The 19,895-nt window shown below is 35.8% G+C and overlaps 1 pseudogene; it reads right to left on the reverse strand.

Annotated features, from left to right (window-relative positions):
- Nucleotides 1-4,484: 4,484 nt before the first annotated feature.
- On the reverse strand, nucleotides 4,485-4,958 carry LOC118651676 (annotated as a pseudogene).
- Between the last annotated feature and the right edge of the window lie 14,937 nt (nucleotides 4,959-19,895).

The raw sequence follows: 19,895 nt of genomic DNA on the forward strand, positions 1-19,895 counted from the left end.
TCACTTAAGTAGCAGTCTTCATTTTGAAATCTACTGTCGTGGTATCACAGTGCTTGTGTTTAAGTAACTATTATTTTACCTAATAATGATTTGAAAGGGAAAGAGTAGTGATGTTGGCAATTTGTATATGTCAAAGGGAAGATATACAGTTTTTCCTTTATATAAAAATGCAAGTACAGTACAAACTATTTTGAGACAGAGACCACATTAACATAGCTTCTATTACAGTATATTGTTATAATTATTCTATCTTATTTTTATTTATTATTATTAGTCTTTTACTGTGACTAATGTATATATCAAACATTAATCATAGATATATATTTATAGTAATATATAGGTTCGGTACCACCTGTGGTTTCAGAAATCCAGTAGGGGGTCTTTAAATGTATGGATAAGGGGGATATACTATATGTATTTTCATTTATGGTATAGGTTCATAGGTCCTTGGCTTGCAGATGGCTGCTTTTTCTGCATCCTCACATTATCTCTCCTCACTCTCTGTGTGTATATATCTATTTTCTTCTTACGGACAGCAGTCTTATTGGATTTTAGGGCCCAGGCATATGTTCAAATACAGTCAAATTTGGAAGTACTGGAAATTAGGACTTAAATATAAGAGTTTTGAGGATCACAATTTAGCCCATAAAAGCCCCCAATTATTATTATTATTATTATTATTATTACCTTTTAAAAACTCTAATATAAAGGAATCTAAACCTAAGTCACAACTGACAAATTCAATTGAAAATCTTCAGGACTTTTAGAAGGATGCTCCTAAGATTTGGATTTGTGTATTACAGTAAAAGCTTTCTGGTACTGAAAGTTCTTGTAAACTATAAATTATGTGCATTATTTCCATTTAACTCATAATTAAATTCTGTGTTTTAGTGAATAATATGTAAAACATATTGCTTTGTTTCATCTTTGTTCTGAGAAATATAATTACAAATGCTTCACATAGAGAACAATTTTAATACTAACTAGAGACCCGGTGCATGAAATTCATGCATGGGTGCAGTCCCTAGGCCTGGCCAGTGATCGAAGCGTGAGTGTCTGGCGTGGGAGGGCAGATCCCAGCTGACCTCTGAGCCCTGGGCAGCACCTGGGACCCAGGGGACCTGCACAACCCCCTCCTCCTGAGTCACAGCTCCCAAGTCCCCACCCAGAGATGTGGTGAGCGCAACAGGATGCCGTGGTTTGGGGCACAACCTGGGCCTCTGGGCCTCCCACTGGCACTGCAAGGAAGCCAGGCGGACAGCATGCTCTCTCCTGGCAGACCTTGCAGACCGGCTCCTGTGCGAACCCACGGGGAGTCCAACCAGCCCCTGCAGTCCCGGTGGCTGCAGCCTGGCTCACCCTGAGGAGGCAGTACAGGTGCGGGGCAGGCTCTTTGTGGACGCCCGGCACCTGAGCATGGAGGTTTCCCCTGGTGTGCAAGCCCTGGTGTCCTGGGGGAGGGTAGCAGGGGAGTGAGAGAGAGCTTGGGGACACCCCACATTCTCACTGTACCTCCATCTCCATCACCCCCACTCACTGATAGCTGTTGAAAGGTCGTAGCATGCCATATTCTGCGCTCCCTCCTGGTGATCAGTGCATGTCATACTGAGCAGTCAAACTCCTGGTCTCCTGGTCAAACTCCCAGTTGAACGACTGCCTGAGGGGACAATTTGCATATTAGGCTTTTATTATATAGGATTTCATAAATTATTACCATTGCATAACTTATTGTCAGATGTTTTCAGGTAAAATAATTTTTTTAACTTTTCATTTCTATTAACAATCATAAAGACAAATTCTTCTCTCTTTGAGGAGTAGATTTTTAAAAACTATTTACCAGAATAAAAATGAAATATTGTGTCACCATGTATAATTTCAGGTTTTATGATGCTTAGACAGAGATTGTGATTTTTCTATAAAATATATGGTTGTTTTGTTGATATAATACAATTTGTATTTTAAAAGGAAATACTTTAAGTTGTTTAATATCTGTCTGTGATTTTATAACATCAAAAATTATCAAATTATGACCAGGCTTTCATAGTTTTTCCCAAATATTTTTTATATTCTGTAGAAAGCATAATTTTAAGTGGGTAAACAAAGCTCTTTCTTCTTATACATTGGTTTGAATATGTTTTATGAGACACACAATACATTTACTTAGAAATTGCTCTTTATTTTTTCTAGGCATTGTGCTTTATAATCTCGTGTGTGTGTACATAACATATATATACACATATACGTATAATATAACTCAAATTAATAAAAATAAAATCTTTGTTAATTTAAACACACTGTCTTAAAAGTTCAATTCTTAAACCTTACTTTGTTTTCTTTAAGCTTAATTAATTTGCAACTTTATTGTCTTGAGCCCTGTGAAAATAATTGTTACTATTTATTATAAAACTGATAAACAAAAGCACTTAGTATTGTGTACATTGCTAGGTTTATTCTATAAAACTTTGAATACCTGCATTTGGTACTGAAGTGATATATGCTTTAGCAGCCATTTGAATAATAGCTGCATATTGTAAAAAATAATGCAATCGCTTTGCAATAAATTTTGCTATGAGATGAATTTGTTCCCCCAATTCATATGTTAAAGCCTCAATTCCCAGTACCTCATAATGGGACCGTATTTGGAAATAGAGCCTTTAAAGGGGCAGTTAAGTTAATATGAGGTCATTAGGGTGGGACTTAATCTAAATCTAATATGACTCATGTCTTATAAAGAGAGGAGATTAGGACACAGACACACATAGGAAGGGAAGACCATGTGGAAACACAGGGAGAAGACAGCCTTGCAAGCCAAGGGGGGAGGCTTCAGAAGAAACCAGCCTTGCTGATCTCTTGATCTAGAACTTCTAGCTTCTAGATCTGCAAGGAAATTAATTCTGTTGTTCAAACCTCCCAGTCTATTGTGCTTTGTTAAAGAAACCCTAGCAGAGTAATACAGATTTCATATAACCCCAATACACGCCCTTTAGTAAGAAAATCACACGTATTTCACCTTCATTTTATTAAACACACTAGAGGCCTGATGCACGAAATTCGTGCAAGAGTAGGCCTTCCTTCCCCCAGCTGCCGGCACCAGCTTCCCTCTGGCACCCAAGACCTGGGCTCCCCTCTGGCCCCTGGCAGGCACCCAGGACCTGAGCTTTCCTTGCAGTCCTGGCTTTGTTCAGAAGGTCATCCATAAGGACGTCCAGAAGGATGTCCAGTCTAATTAGCATATTACCCTTTTATTATTATAGATATGTGTCAGGTTCCAGTGTACTCTTAGAAGATAAACAAGCTCCATGCTTTTAATCAAAGTTATCATTAGGCTAGCATTAAGAGAGATAGACAACAAATAAATAATTGCATAAGCAAAAGAATATCATGAAGTTATATTTTTTTCTAGTTTGAAATATTAATACTAGCTTTCTTTCGGTAGCAGTGGACTATGTGCAAATTAATTTGGCTGAAGCCAGTAAAAGAATCACTTGTGTGTATTGAACATAATATATTTTTTAGGTTGCCCTTATCTTAAATAAACTTTTAAACTAATTTCTTCTTCTCTCTGTTGGTTGTTTTTGCATGGTCCAAGAGCAAGCCTGTAATTAGAGAGAATCTGCAAAGACAAATGCTCAAACCAGTCTTTCTTTGCTAAAGGCAAGGGGATTATGCTTTGCTAGTGAACGATGCTAGGTGTCGGCTCATGCCAGGCTTCTGGCCCTGGTGGTCTTGAACCTCTCTTTGGGAGTTCTGATTGTGCTTGCAGGGCTGCAGGTTTTCGCTTAGCACCTGTAGACAGCCTGCAGATTTCATAGCACATGAGCCACTACAGCTTTCACACGTGAGCACAGATTCCCTATACCAACCTTCTGTTTGTTCTGGTGAAACTTCTCATCCATTTCTTATATGACTTGGTAACTTATTCACAGTCATAAGTGGTAGAAAAAAAATTGTTTCTGGGCCGCTTCGTGGGCTCGAAATGTATGTGCTTTTCCCATGATAGTTTATAGTACATGATCGCTTTTAAAATACAATTCTCACTTATACTTGCACAGATATGAAGACTGACAATTTCATTTTCAACTCATCTGTATGGCAAAAGTAGAAATTAATCTTAAAATTAGCATGTGCTTGTCTATAAAGATCTCATTTGTGAGTTTAGATTATATTACTCATAGGATACTAGTGAGACTTAGAACAATCCTTTAGGAAAGTGTTACAAAATGAGGGAATTTGAGTTTTATTTGTACACTCTTTGCATGTCAAAAATACATACTGACATATATACTGCTTTTATTCTTTTTTTCGATTAAATGCATTTTATTTTTAAAGAACCTACACGACATGTTTTTTTTTTCTTAAAAACAATGCCTTCACTCAAAATAAATCAAGGTTAAAATAAATGAAGAGCTCAAGATAAAATCAGTCCCATTTGTCCTTAGTCTGGGTGTGTGGATGCAAAGGCAATTGGTTATGATGACAGGTGATGATCCAAATTGCCAAATTTGTTAACATTTTTCAATTTCTAAACCATCCTTAAAGAAAATCATATATGGGGTCAGCCATCCTCATGGTAGCCCAGCAGAGCAGCCACGCCATCTGGATTCACATTTTCACCAACAACGAACTGGTAGTTTTTGAAATTGGCAAGGGTGTGCTTGATTTGTTCTGCAGCCCCTGTCATAAAAGGCTTTACTCTTTCTGGTCTCTGTTCTTCTAGCTTCCCTTGGGATGATTTCATGTCATCTTTGATGTACTTCTTATAAGCTTCTTTTGTGAAGCTGGTTTCCTGCATATGATGGTTCATGACAATATCAACACCTGGGATGACTGTGCTTTCGGTACCTTCGCTCTCCAGGCCTTCAGCGGAGACATTTCCACCAATAAGCGAGTCATCAATGTTACCCTCTGTCCTACTGACCATCTTCCCCTCTACCTGCAGGCACAGCCATCTGGGATCTCCCAGATCTTGTAGATATCTGAGAACATATCCTCATGGTTGATGTGGTCCCAGTAGAGGATCAAGATGCCAGCTGGAATGAGAAAGCAGCGCTTCCTTAGCAGGAGCATGGAGTGAAGTGCAGCCAGAGTGGTACTAAGAGGCATGGGAAGTGGGCAGAAAAGCTGCTTTTATTATTTTAAGAATTCTAAGTCTCAGTTCCTTAATGGCAATGATTGGCATTTGGGCTAGATAATATTTCGCTGTGGGAGACTGTCCTATGCATTGCAGGATGTTTAACAGCATCCTTGTACTGTCTTCACTAGATGCCAATAGGACCCCCCTCAAAATAAAAACAAAAACAAAAAAACAACACTACAACAACCAAGCACACACACACACACACACACACACACACACACACACACACACACAAAGACACACACACACAAAATGGTGGCAATAGCCAAAAGAGATTCCAGACTTTGCCAAATGGTCCCTGGGGAGCAAAACCACAAGGAGCAAAATGACTTGAAAACAAGTGACCTAAGGAATTTATTGAAATACCATTTCATATTAGAAAACAAGAGGTTTTAGTCTGTGTACCAGAAATTAAATCCGAATTTTGCTATTTTCTAGCTTTGACTTCTAGTGTGTCATTTTATTCTCTGGGATTCTATTTCCTCATTTGCAAATTGAGGACCATTTCCATCTGCCGCTTGAGAAACTTAGAATCAATTGCCAACTCCATAACATGGCTTCTGAAGGAGAAGTAAAGTCTATGATTACAGAAAATAGTCCAATCTAAGAAAACTCATTTACTTTGGTTGGTCAGATAACCCTTCAAAGGTGACATGTAAAGTGAAACATGCAATAATAAAAATGCAAGCCTTGGAATAAAGAGGATTCAGATTGGTTTTGTAGAAGAGGGAAAAAAAGTACAAGGACCCCAAAGTCTTTGTCAGAAATTGATTATGCCTTTTCTCCCATTCTAGAGTGATAACACTAGTATTTATTTCTAGGCCTGATATCAAAAAGTCACTGCATGTGAAAGAACTATAAAAATCACAGTGCCATTTGTAGCTTGTGGTTGTTCCACCATTTTTGTTTTCACAGTTATTATATTAATGTTTCACAAGCCAGTCAAATGCATATAATGAAGAAAATTGTATTTCATAAGTTGAATTGGCATGAATTTGAATTTACTATTACAGATAGTATCTTACTCTTCCATGTAACTTGGTTTCAGCCACATGCTCATTATATTTCATTCTTGGTCTCTATATGAATAACTCATCAAAGTTTATGCTTATGATATAATTCCCATATTCTAGAATAGGCATCTTTTCGTTGCTTTATTTAAAAAATGGTAAAACTTCATTTTCCATAAAGGGCATGAACCCAATTTTGGTTGTTAAATAGCATATTTTGTTTAAAAAAATTCCAGACACTTACAAACATACTTTTATTTTACATAGAGAGTTAACTCTTATGGGGTATGTGGCATTTCACTTATTTTATCCCCTTGAACTGCAAATATAACTCTATGAAATTTCCATCTTTCATATTAAGTTTACTTTGACCATTTATTTTGATAATAACTGATTGAAGTTTTATTTTTTTCTAAACTCCTGATTTTTTCTGCTTCTTTTCTTATTGATGTCATTATTACTTATGAGAGTTTCAACTGCTTATAATTTTATACAAGCATTATGTACAAGATTGGAATTAAAAGATTATATCAGCTTATAAATCTAATGATAATAATTAATTCAATTGAAGCTATATCTCTTTATGTTGTGATACAATCATTATCTAATACTAGAGGTCCGATGCATGAATTCGTGCAAGGGGCTCGGCCCTCACAGCCACGGCCAGCCCTCGTGGCCTCGATTTCATCAGGAAGGTGGTCCGGATGGTTGTTCTGCTGTTCGGTCTAATTAGCATATTAGCTCTTTATTACATAAGATTCCCAATCACAATCTTATGTAAGGGAAAATAAGATATGTTATTCAGCCCTGCCAGTGTGACTCAGTGATTTAGCATTGACCTATGAACCAGGAGGTCATGGTTCCATTCCCAGTCACAACACATGCCCAGGTTGCAGGCTCCATCCCCAGTGTGGGGTATGCAGGAGGCAGCTGATCAATGATTCTCTTTCATCATTGATGTTTCTATTTCTCTCTCACCCTTCTTTCTAAAATCAATAAAAATATATTTTAAAAAACTTTAAAAATAAATTATGTTATTCAGCTTATTCAATGACAAGAAAACATTTTCATTTCAATCGTAGTGATTATATAACTGTTCTTCTATATGACACTGGTAAACTAAGAATGATCTATTTCTGAATCTAGACACAGATATAGTATATTATCTGTATCCAGAAGTAATTAAGAGAATGGACCATAACTACTGCATTGGAAACCCAGAGACAGCTAAGGTAATTTAAATGTCATGCTCCCAAATGAAAATATTTGTTGAATAATATAGCCTCTATATCCTGAGCCCAAGTGAAAATTTCAGAAAGAGACATATTATATGGCCACCAATTAAACACAAGTTCTGCCAAAACCGATTTGGCTCAGTGGATAGAGCGTCGGCCTGCGGACTGAAAGGTCCCAGGTTCGATTCCAGTCAAGGGCATGTACCTAGGTTGCGGGCACATCCCCAGTGGGGGTTGTGCAGGAGGCGGCTGATCGATGTTTCTCTCTCATCGATGTTTCTGACTATCTCTCTCCTTTCCTCTCTGTAAAAAATCAATAAAATATATTTTAAAAAAAACACAAGTTCAAAATTATTTATCTTTATGGCCAAACATTAACACACACACACACACACACACACACACACACACACACACACACCAGAGTTAGAGGATAAGATGGTTTTAGATTTCTGAAGCCTCATTTCTTTGGTCATTGTTATGCAAAGTGACCGATCTTTGTCAAGTTATAGGCTTTGCCATCAGTCTCCATAAAAGAAAATGAGATTGCTACAATAATACTAAGCTTTACTGTCTTCCTAAATTCTGTATTTACATGAAAACATTCATGGAAATCAATTTGTTTTCATAGTCACAAAAAATTTTTCTATTTTTTTCCCTAAACTTGTCTTATATTTACATCTTTTTCACTTCTACCTGACAAAGTTTTATCATATCATCATACATAATTTTTGGTATCTGTGATAGGCAGAATTTTAAGATAGCTCAAGTTTTTTGCCCCTTTGTGTAATCACCTTTTCTTGACTTTGTACAGGACTTATCCATATAATGAGAAATTGCTCTGGTGATTTTGTTAGGTTATATAGCAGAAGAGATTTTACAGATGTAACTGAAGTCCCTAATCAGTCCACTTTGAGTTAATCTATAGGGAGATGATCCTGGGTAGCCTGGCCTCCTCAGCTCAGCCCTTAACTGACAGAGATCCACAGTGAGATTCTCCTGATGCCTCTTGAGGACAAACTACCCTGTTGTGGAGAGGACCATGTGACAGGACCTTCAGAACTGAGAATGAACCCTATTTAACCTCCAGAGAAAGCAGAGACCCAGCCCTACAACTGCATGGAACTAAGTTCTGTCAACAACCAATGAACTTGCACATGAACCCTGAGCTTCATATTAGAATGAAGCTAAACTGACACCTTGATTTCAGCCTTATGAGACCCTAAAAATAGAACCCAGTTATAACATGCCTGGACTTCTGTTGCAGGGAAAATACAATAATAAATTTGTTATTTTAATCCACTGTGTTTGTAGTAACTTGTTTTAAGTCACTAGGTTTGTGGTAACTTGTTACACAGCGATAGCAATCTTATATGGTGCATTTCTTCTAATAATGCTTATTTCTAAAGTGTAACAAAAGCTCAATGTATTTTGGCATTTTAAGGAATCATTTATTATCCCTGTCAGTTCCCAGTTTTATGTTCACTCCTAAACATGCATTTATGTGTAATAAAGTAGAGAATACAAGGCATGGGTCTATCCTGCTAGAAAGTACGTAACATCCTAGAATTTTTAAAAGGGGCCTTAACTTCTATTGGGTCAAACATTTACTTTACAAAGAAAAAAAGGAAGAGCTTGAATTTATTTTATTAATTAACACTTCAAAAATGAGTAAAAATATAAAATGAGATAAAAACTAGTATAAGTAAGTAATTTATTTACATTTTTCAAGCACATTAAAGTCCATTATGTGATTTATCTATAGGTAGATAATTTTGATCCATTTGTTTCCTATGCTTGTATTACTTCTTTCTTCCAGATTTAATAAATCATTGCCTATAAGCAGAGAGTGAGCAATTCCAGAAAGTTTCTCAATGGGTATATTTTAAAATGTATTAGCATCTGTAATCAAGGATTTAGTGAAGGACAAGGATTTTTAACCATTTTTAATGTTTAAAAATGAAGTTGTAGTACTTTGGTAGCATTGCAGGTTAAAGACAAATTATAAAAATTTTGACTTTGAAATATCTTATTGCAAATCCTTTTTATAAAAGCTGCAAAATAAGATATTTTAGCTAATGAGTAAGAGCTGGCAGAACATAAATGGAAATATGTTTTATTGGCCAGCATGTTCTGGAGGCATATGAATGTCTAAATAAATGATGCTCCAAAGAGTATTTTTGGCATTAAAGTGTTTCCAAACATTTTGATCAGGAGTTTGATTGCCATATGTCCATATCCTCTAACTTAAACTATGAACAGAGTTTAGGTCGCTTGGATTTCCTACATCCTGGCAGTACTAACTCTTTTACCATTAAATATTGTGGCTTGCAAAATGCATTGTTTCCCTCTCTTTCATTATCATCTTTGGGTATTGATCATTTCAATAAAAACTGTCTGGAATTTGAGCTAAAGCAATGATTGATTGAAGCTCAGTTTTGAGAAGCAGCCATGCTTAGTGTTTGCTCTTGAATAGCGCTTGTGAATTCCATTGGCAGGACACTGAAACACGAAAGCTTTCATATGCAGATTCATGTTTAGTCATAGATTTTAAATTTTCATCTAGACTTCTGTTTTACACTTCTAAAGCACATTATGTTGTTTTCATCTTTGTTTCCCCACAGAGCCTTTCAAAAAGAAGACATGAAACATATTTGCAATTACATTACTGAATAACATGCTAGGTATTTCATTTTTTAATCAAATCATTTTATTTTAACAAAACATGCAAATGTCACCAAAGGTAGAAATCGGAGTTTTGGGGTGAAATAGTTGAACCTGAAGCTTTTCTAGTGCATAATTTGCCTCACTATGTGTTTTAGTTGTTGTTTTTTCAGATCCACGAATATGTTTAATATTTATAAATGTACACTTACAAATAATCCTACAATATGGAAGTTTTAAAAGGAGCCTTTTCTTTTTTTTTCATTTGAATTAATTTTTTAGATATGACATTTCTGGCTATGCATTGTAAGCAATTGATGCTTGCATTTTTTAATTAATATGCTTTTTGTATATTAATATCATTTTTTGTAATTTGTATGCTCCATTTTATTTTGTATTTTAAATAAAAATTTTCACTCTTATCTTTTAATGTTTATTCTGAATATCTGAGCTTTTAGTGTAATTGTCTTGATAAGGGACCCCAAGAATCGTGCAATAAAAGCATCAAAATGAAATATTGTTGATTGATTTATACCACAGGCAAGGTTGGCATGCTTCCCAAGCAGCAATAGAAAGGATTCAATTGGGAGCTCAAATGCCATAATTGAAAATAAAGGTTTTTATATTTAACACCTCACCTACTGAAAATGGGGGGGATTTCTTTTCTTGCATTAGATAGCTTGAGGCCTCAACCTCATACCTAATGGTGTCTGGGCCCATTTAAGTTATATATCAAGTTAAATAGCTCCCTGTCTGGCAGACATTTATAAGTAGAATTTTGAATGATCTCAATCCTTCAATTTAATAAAGGAGATGGTATATCTTAATAGATCCTGTGTATTCAATAAACTTTATATAATTCAGCAATGACTGAATACAAAGCACTTTGAAGGCAAGAAGAATGACTGGTTGAATCAGAGAAGGGTGACTCTGTCTGCTTACAACCCATGCACCATGATTCTGATAGTGGTGCACAGAATGACCTTGTTTTTCCCTGTGGCAAATTGCCACGCCTGACATTCATGGAAATTGCCACATGCTTGGATTCCTAAGTCACTGCTCTGCAATTTCCATCTCTTTGAAGGACTTCTTTTTCCAAACTCATTGTCTAGGAGTGCATCAGAAAGGAACTGTAGTTTTGAGAACATGGTCTGACTTCACAAAATGCAACACAGCATGCAAATTGAATTTAGAAAAGAAAAGAATTATTCTATTATCCAAGTGAGAACAATGCACTTAAACAACACTTAACTACTCATACTCAAACAAAAATCCTTATGAAAAACTTTCCTGATTCTGTGAGAGAATCTCGCCCTAGATCCCAGAAAAGTTGTAAGTGGAGAGAGTCATTTCTGACACTCTGACAATTAAACCAACTATTCTCTCAAACAAGAGGGTCTGCAGGCTAAACCTATATCCGTCAATCTATCGATTGATCTATCTGCTCCTATATCTTCAATAAACTATTTACCTACATTTATTTTCCTTAGAAACACCTCCTGTGAAACCTACCTGTGAGTGTTTCTCCACTTCTCTCTACTATTCCATATTCATCTCAAAATATCTTTTAAATATTTTGCTGAATAGTACTAAGAGAAATGACATTTTTTCCCAAAAAAATTCAGCATTTTCTCAATTCTGAGTTCATTGCCTTCTTAGCTCTCCATAGCTCCTCCATTTTGTCATGTCCAGATATCTGTCTAGTGTTTGTTATTTAAAATCCTGGCACCCCAAACACATTGCAAGATTCTTTGTATCAGAAACTATATTTTATTCATTTCTGTATCTTTCATTTTTCCTAACATAGTACCTTGTGAATAGTCAGAGCTAAATAAATGTATGCTGCATAAGTGATAAAGTATCCTTTATGTTTTATGCTAGCCTACTTTAGAATATGAATATTATGAATATTTCATGGTATTTATTGTAATTCACGGTTATGAATAAGACGAATAATCAGAAGATCATACTTCATGCCAGACACTGTACAGAATACTTGATATACATTCTTGCATTGGTTTCTGACAGTTCTAGGAGATTTGATGGGGTAAGAAAGTTGAGGGTTATGGAGGTTAAGTAACTTGTCCAGAGAGCCAGTAAGTGATACAACTAGGATTTAATTTCTGAGCTTTCTAACTTCCCACATTGGTTTGTCATCACTACACTATGTGGTAACTGCTTGAGTTTGGCATGAAAGGTAGTGATTAAAGTGTTCACCTTTCTGGCCATCTTTCTTGTGAACATATGATCCAATTGAATTTTCCCACTTATTTGATTTTAGTATGGCCATCTGGTTTCCTATGACATAAAATATATGTAGAAGTGATGGTGTCTTTTCTGACAGAAGCTTTTAGTATCAATTTGTGATCTTCTGTGTTCTCTTGCCATTGCTGAGGTGATTCTAGCAACTTTCTTCAGTCTGAGTTTTTGAGGGACTACAACAAGCATAGCCCTAATACTGGTCTATATTATGACTATACTTTAAAGAAAAAAATTACCATGTTATGTCAGTGACATGGTGTTCTTCATTACTGAGAATTAACCAAGTCCATTCTAATGGAAATAATGATAACCAGTTTGTTTGTGTGTGTGTGTTTTTTAACAAAAAAAGATTCTTTCTATGATTTCTCTTCAGTCACCTCTGCCTTCTGTTTGAGTAATCCATTGATACACAGATATAAGATAGAAACATTATATTCACTCATATACCACAGTACTTAAAGGGTCAGTTCCTATGGAACAGTTTCAGTAAGAGAACTGATCACTTTTAACCATTCTCAGCTGGAAGCTTTTTAAAATTGTTGAGATGGGGATCTACCTGAAATCTAGCAAATCAAAATCTCTGAGAGTAGCAATCTGGATTTTCACTGCATCTTACAGGAGTCTTGTGTGCAGTAAAGTTTGAGAATTAATGCCGTGGGTAGGGCATTTAAATCCACAGCTAAGTCCTGGGCTCAGTTTTCTCCTTGCAGCATGGCAAGAACTATTCCTAGGCATTGCAACGCAAATTAGAAGTTTATGAACATTTCAGTTTTCAAGATAAAATGAGCAGGATATAATGAAAAAGCATATTTAGAAAAATGAAATTGAGACTTGGAATGTAATTACTTTAAGTCATGTTCCTTGAATAAGAATCCAAGAAATATGTTTTCATTATGGAAGATAGATGGATATAAAATACACATAAGGAAATAAATGAAAGAAATAAAAATCAACTATAATTGTGTATGCCTTTTCAGAATTATTTTCTTTTTCTATGATAGCTCTGATGGATATATAATGACACACATAGAGTGTAAGTGAGATCATGCATTAAATATTATTATTAGGCATTCTGGGGAAATATTGTTTCCTTTTATTGTGTTATTGTTTTTAAACAATATTGTCATGCTTATGGTAGTGAACAATATTTAATGTTTAAAATTCTTTCAAGTTTATAATCTACTATTACCCTTCATGTTCTGTTTTTGTTTTGTTTTTTATTTGAAGGCATGTGGAAGAGATGGGATTGAGGGCAGCTCTGCTATTAATTCATGTGACCATGTTTGAGTTACTTAAATTTCTGAGCTTTACTTTTTAATCTCTATATTCCTGTTACCATGCCATCCTAATTGTCCTTTATATCCTGGCCTTATCTCTCTAAGATAGGTGTCTTCATCTCTTTTCATAAAGGAGGACAGAATAATTTAGAGATGTCATAAAACCAGATGTCATATGACCAACGTTGTCTACCCTAAAGCCTTCAGACTTTGTATCCATATATTTTCTATGATGAAAAAAAAAATGAACTTTTCATTTAAATATGAGAAACTTATCTTTGTAAAAGTTAAAATATCTATTTATTCTTTAGATGGTACAATCAAAAGGACACTGTCTTTGGAACAAAAACTTCCAAGATACAAATACCCTCTTTAGCACCTACTAAGCTCTGTGGCCATAGTCGTCTCCTTTTCTAGACAAAGGGAATAATAAAGTTTCCTTATTCAGTTTAAAGAAAATGAATCCAAAATGCCTAGAGAATGACTTGATACATAGTAATGTGTAATGAATATTTCAGTTCTGTTAAATTTTACCAGACTATAAATAACACAAGTAATCCATATACTTTAAAAGCATTATTGTATGAGTTGTTTTTGTTATTGTTGTTTTTTGCTCAATCCCAGCCCACAACCCTCCTCCCCTCTGACAGCTGTCAGTATGTTCTCTATGAATCTGTTTCTCTTTTGTTTGTTAGTCCATTTTGTTTATTAGATTCCACATATGAGTGAAATTCTGTGGTGCGTATCTTTCTCTGACTGGCTTATTCCATTTAGCACAATGCTCTCCAAGTCCATCCATGCCATTGAAAAGAGTAATATCTCCTTCCATCTTATGGCCAAATAGTATTTCATTGTGTAAATGTACCACGGCTTTTTTACCCACTCATCTACAAATGGACACTTGGGCTGCCAGAGGGAAAGCAGGGTGGGGGAGGTAGGAGAGGGTAAAGTGCAGATAAATGGTGATGGAAGAAGACTTGACTTGGGTGGTGAACACATATACAGATGATGTTTTATAGAATTGTACACCTGAAACCTATATAATTTTATTAACCAATGTCACCCCAGTAAATTCAGCAAAAATAAAGTGTGTTCTTTAAATATAGGGGATATTTTATAAATAGAAATACGGCTTTACTTCTACTAGGTGACATTCTTTTCTACTTACTTTATCATTTTTATTGAATGTTATAGTCATATTGAGCAAGACACTGATAACTTCACCCAGCACTTATAACTAGGTCTTCCATGCTTACTGAAGCTATGGTTATTCAAATTATTCTAAGGGACTCATAAATACTGGGTTTATTATAAATCAGTAAAGATAATTGTGCATGTGTGAAATAATTCCAGATAAATGGTTATTAAGTCTAATAGGTCTGCTTTATTAACAAAGAACACTATACTATAAAGAAATGTAATAATTTTTCTATGAATGAAGATCACACAATCTCTTGTTAGAATGTAGCTAGGTTGAAACTCCGAAGGCTGGCTTGATTATAAATAAGGAGCCTGCTCTTTGAATAAATGGTGTATGGCTAAGCAAGCTGCATTTATTTGAGTTCCCAGACAGCCAGAGTTGGATTCAGAAGCCTCTCATTGCCTTGGTGACCTTCCTTAGGCATCTTGCCCAATGGTACACCTCGTGGTAGGAGTGGCTTTACATGTGGTGTTTTAAAAGCATCTGGGTTGTTGTTGTCCTGAACGCTACTACTGACAGACAACAGTCTGGGGAACTTTGATACTAAGTATTCACATGCTAGCCTTTGGTAGTCAAAAGCTGCCATTAAATAAGAGACCAATATATATCTTATCTGAACCAAACTAAACTAAAATAAAGGACCGGCTTCATTTTTATTCTCTACAATTGAAACATGAAGATTCATTGATGGTAGAGCATTTAGTGAACACTAACTAATGGATAGTGCTTTACTTTTCCATCTATAACCTGCAGAACCACACACATACTTAGGCACAGTATTTATCTTCATTTTAAAACTAAAGAAACTAATACTTAGAGAATAGAAGTTTACTCAAACTTACTGTAGATAGTACTGGAGCAAGAATTTGAATGCAGGTAGTCAAAATCAGTTTACATAAACATCACTCCTCCGTGTACAACATCTTTATCCATTTTCTCCTGGAAGTTGAAGTTCTGGAATGCCTTAGCACATGTTGATTATTTAATTAATGACAGGTGCATAGTATATTTCTATTACAATAGATCATAATGTCTAGATAAATTACTCAGAGCATGGTTAAATAGAGATCAAGGTTGCAGATTTGATCTTTTCTTGCCTCATTAGCTTCTCCAGAGAAAAATATTATTCAAGGAGATATTGTAGCCCTAATCCTTAAAAATGTGTGACCAGGTATGGAGGAGAGAAGTGCACTTCATCTTTAAAACAACCAGAGTACTGGTCACAGTCATTTAAAAGTATTTTTAGAAAATGAAAGTTTATGCAATTTTAAGGTATAGCATATGTGAAGAAGGGCACATTTGGTTAACATATTATTTTAACATTGTAATTTATAGAATAGGTTTTATCATCATTATATCTTGCTTTCATAGAGGTAATAACATATGTATATATAGATATAGATATATACACTCTTTGTAAATGAAGTGTGATGGGTATGTATATAATCATATTTGCACACTACTTCAATTATATACACTGTGTCTTTACTTAAACATTCTTGGCCTGATCTTTAAACACTCAAGTGCTGATGATTTCAATGCCATTAATAAGGTATCTATGTTAACTTTAAATGGTAATTTAATTTAAATTCCCTAAACGGAAATGCAGGAATACATTTAAAATTGAGCTGCACTTTTTAAAATAGCCCTCTGTGGAGATTTCCTTCTGCTCCTTAAAAGGCAGGCACGTTCCAGCTGTAAGCACTTGCAGTTGGAATGCTTATGGTGACCGATAGTTGCCCTCCTTTCTCTCCCCTTGGGGAGATCTACCAACCTGGTTGCGGCCTGTCAGTGGGAAGATAGGAGAATGATTTATAACCAGCCTGTGGCTGTTTACACTAAAGTGCATATAGCCAAATCACACTGGAGGGGAAAATAGAGTGGAAGATATTGATTCATATTTTTCAGGACTATCATGAAACCCCACAAGCACAGTCAATATTAAGTCTATTACTCAGACTATGCGGAACACTAATGAATATCGAAAAAAATTGAAAGCAATAAAGTAACCTTAAATGTAGAGGGAATACAAAATACAAAGATAATGTTCATGAGTCTTTTTAATTTTAGAGATTTTTTTTAAATTTTAGAGACTCTTAAACTGGATCTACAGTATAGTTTTAAGAGCATAATAAAATGAAGATTTTCCTCCTGCTAACATTCCACCCTATTGTTCTGACTAAATAGGAACATACTTAGGTATCTTATTTTTATTTTATTTTATTTATTTATTTATTTATTTATTTTTTATTGCTTAAAGTATTACAAAGGGTATTACATATCTGTCCATTTTATCCCCCCGCCCTAGACAGTCCCCTAGCCTCCCCTATCCCCCAATGTCTTATGTCCACTGGTTATGCTTATATGCATGCATACAAGTCCTTTAGTTGATCTCTTACCCCCCTACCTCCTGTCCCGCAACCCTCCCCGGCCTTCCTGCTGCAGTTTGACAATCTGTTTGAGGCAGCTCTGCCTCTGTATCTATTATTGTTCAAAAGTTTATAATGGTCTCTATTATCCATGAATGAGTGAGACCATGTGGTATTTTTCCTTCATTGACTGGCTTATTTCACTTAGCATAATGCTCTCCAGTTCCATCCATGACGTTGCAAATGGTAAGAGTTCCTTCCTTTTTAGAGCAGCATAGTATTCCATCGTGTAGATGTACCACAGTTTTCTGATCCATTCATCTACTGATGGGCACTTAGGCTGTTTCCAGATCTTAGCTATGGTGAATTGTGCTGCTATGAACATAGGGGTGCATATATCCTTTCTGATTGGTGTTTCTGGTTTCTTGGGATATATTCCTAGAAGTGGGATCACAGGGTCAAATGGGAGTTCCATTTTCAGTTTTTTAAGGAAACTCCATACTGTCTTCCATAGTGGCTGCACCAGTCTGCATTCCCACCAGCAGTGCACAAGTGTTCCTTTTTCTCCACATCCTCTCCAGCACTTGTCGTTTGTTGATTTGTTGATGATAGCCAGTCTGACAGGTGTGAGATGGTACCTCATTGTTGTTTTGATTTGCATCTCTCGGATGATTAGTGACTTTGAGCATGTTTTCATATGTCTCTTGGCTTTCTGAATGTCCTCTTTTGAAAGGTGTCTATTTAGGTCCTTTGCCCATTTTTTGATTGGATTGTTTATCTTCCTTTTGTTAAGTTGTATGAGTTCCCTATAAATTTTGGAGATTAGGCCCTTATCAGATATGACATTGGCAAATATGTTTTCCCACACAGTGGGTTTTCTCGTTGTTTTGTTGATGGTTTCTTTTGCTGTGCAGAAGCTTTTTATTTTGATGTAGTCCCATTTGTTCATTTTCTCTTTCGTTTCAAGTGCCCTAGGAACTGTATCAGTGAAGAAATTGCTTCGGCATATGTCTGAGATTTTGTTGCCTTTGGATTCTTCTAGAATTTTTATGGTTTCCCTTCGTACATTTAAGTCCTTTATCCATTTTGAGTTTATTTTTGTGTATGGTGTAAGTTGGTGGTCTAGTTTCATTTTCTTGCATATATCTGTCCAATTTTCCCAACACCATTTATTGAAGAGACTATCTTGGCTCCATTGTATGTTCTTGCCTCCTTTGTCGAATATTAATTGAGCATATTGGTTCGGGCCGATTTCTGGGCTCTCTATTCTATTCCATTGATCTATATGCCTATTCTTGTGCCAGTACCAGGCAGTTTTGAGAACAGTGGCTTTGTAATACAACTTGATATCTGGTATTGAGATCCCACCTACTTTGGTCATTTTCAGGATTGCTGCAGCTATTCGGGGTCTTTTTTTATTCCAGATGAATTTTTGGAGAGTTCGTTCTAGATCTCTGAAGTATGCCATTGGTATTTTAATGGGAAGTGCGTTGAATTTATAGATTGCTTTGGGTAGTACGGACATTTTAATGATGTTGATTCTACCAATCCATGAACACGGTATGTTCTTCCATCTGTTTATGTCATCCTCTATATCTTTTTTCAACGTCCTGTAGTTTTCTGAGTAGAGGTCTTTTACCTCTTTAGTTAAGTTTATTCCTAGGTAGCTTAATTTTTTTGGTGCGATGGTAAACGGGATTGTTTTTATAATCTCTCTTTCTGAAAGTTCACTATTGGTGTATAGAAATGCCTCGGATTTCTTGGGGTTAATTTTGTATCCTGCTACATTGCCAAATTCATGTATTAAGTCCAGTAGCTTTTTGATGGAGTCTCTAGGGTTTTGTATGTATAATATCATGTAGTCTGCAAATAAGGACAGTTTTACTTCCTCTTTTCCAATTTGGATGCCTTTTATTTCTTCTTCTTGCCGAATTGCAATGGCTAACACTTCCAGTACTATGTTGAACAGGAGTGGTGAGAGGGGGCACCCCTGTCTTGTTCCTGTTCTTAGGGGAAATGGTGTTAGTTTTTGTCCATTGAGTATGATGTTGGCTGTGGGCCTGTCATATATGGCTTTTATTATGTTGAGGTATGATCCTTCTACTCCCACTTTGCTGAGAGCTTTTATCAAAAATGGGTGTTGAATTTTGTCAAATGCTTTTTCTGCATCAATTGATATGACCATGTGGTTTTTTTCTTTCAATTTGTTTATGTGATGTATCACGTTTATTGATTTGCGGATATTGTACCATCCTTGCATCCCTGGGATAAATCCTACTTCGTCATGGTGTGTGATTTTTCTGATGTACTGCTGGATCCGATTTGCTAAGATTTTGTTGAGGATTTTGGCATCTATGTTCATGAGGGATATTGGCCTGTAATTCTCTTTCATTGTGTTGTCTTTACCTGGTTTTGGTATTAGGGTGATGCTGGCTTCATAGAATGAGCTTGGAAGTGTTCCTTCCTCTTGAATTTTTTGTAGTAGTCTGAGGAGGATAGGTTTTAGTTCTTCCTTGAATTTTTGGTAAAACTCCCCTGTGAAGCCGTCTGGTCCTGGGCTTTTGTTTGCTGGAAGCTTTTTGATGACTGCTTCAATTTCTTCCATAGTTATTGGCCTGTTGAGATTTTTAGATTCTTCCTGATTGAGTTTTGGAATGTTATATTTTTCTAGGAATTTGTCCATTTCCTCCAGGTTGTCTAGTTTGTTGGAGTAGAGCTGTCCGTAGTATTTTTTAACAAT

The sequence above is a fragment of the Myotis myotis genome, unplaced genomic scaffold (genome assembly GCF_014108235.1).
Source record: "Myotis myotis isolate mMyoMyo1 unplaced genomic scaffold, mMyoMyo1.p scaffold_m19_p_3, whole genome shotgun sequence".
Classification (NCBI taxonomy): domain Eukaryota; kingdom Metazoa; phylum Chordata; class Mammalia; order Chiroptera; family Vespertilionidae; genus Myotis; species Myotis myotis.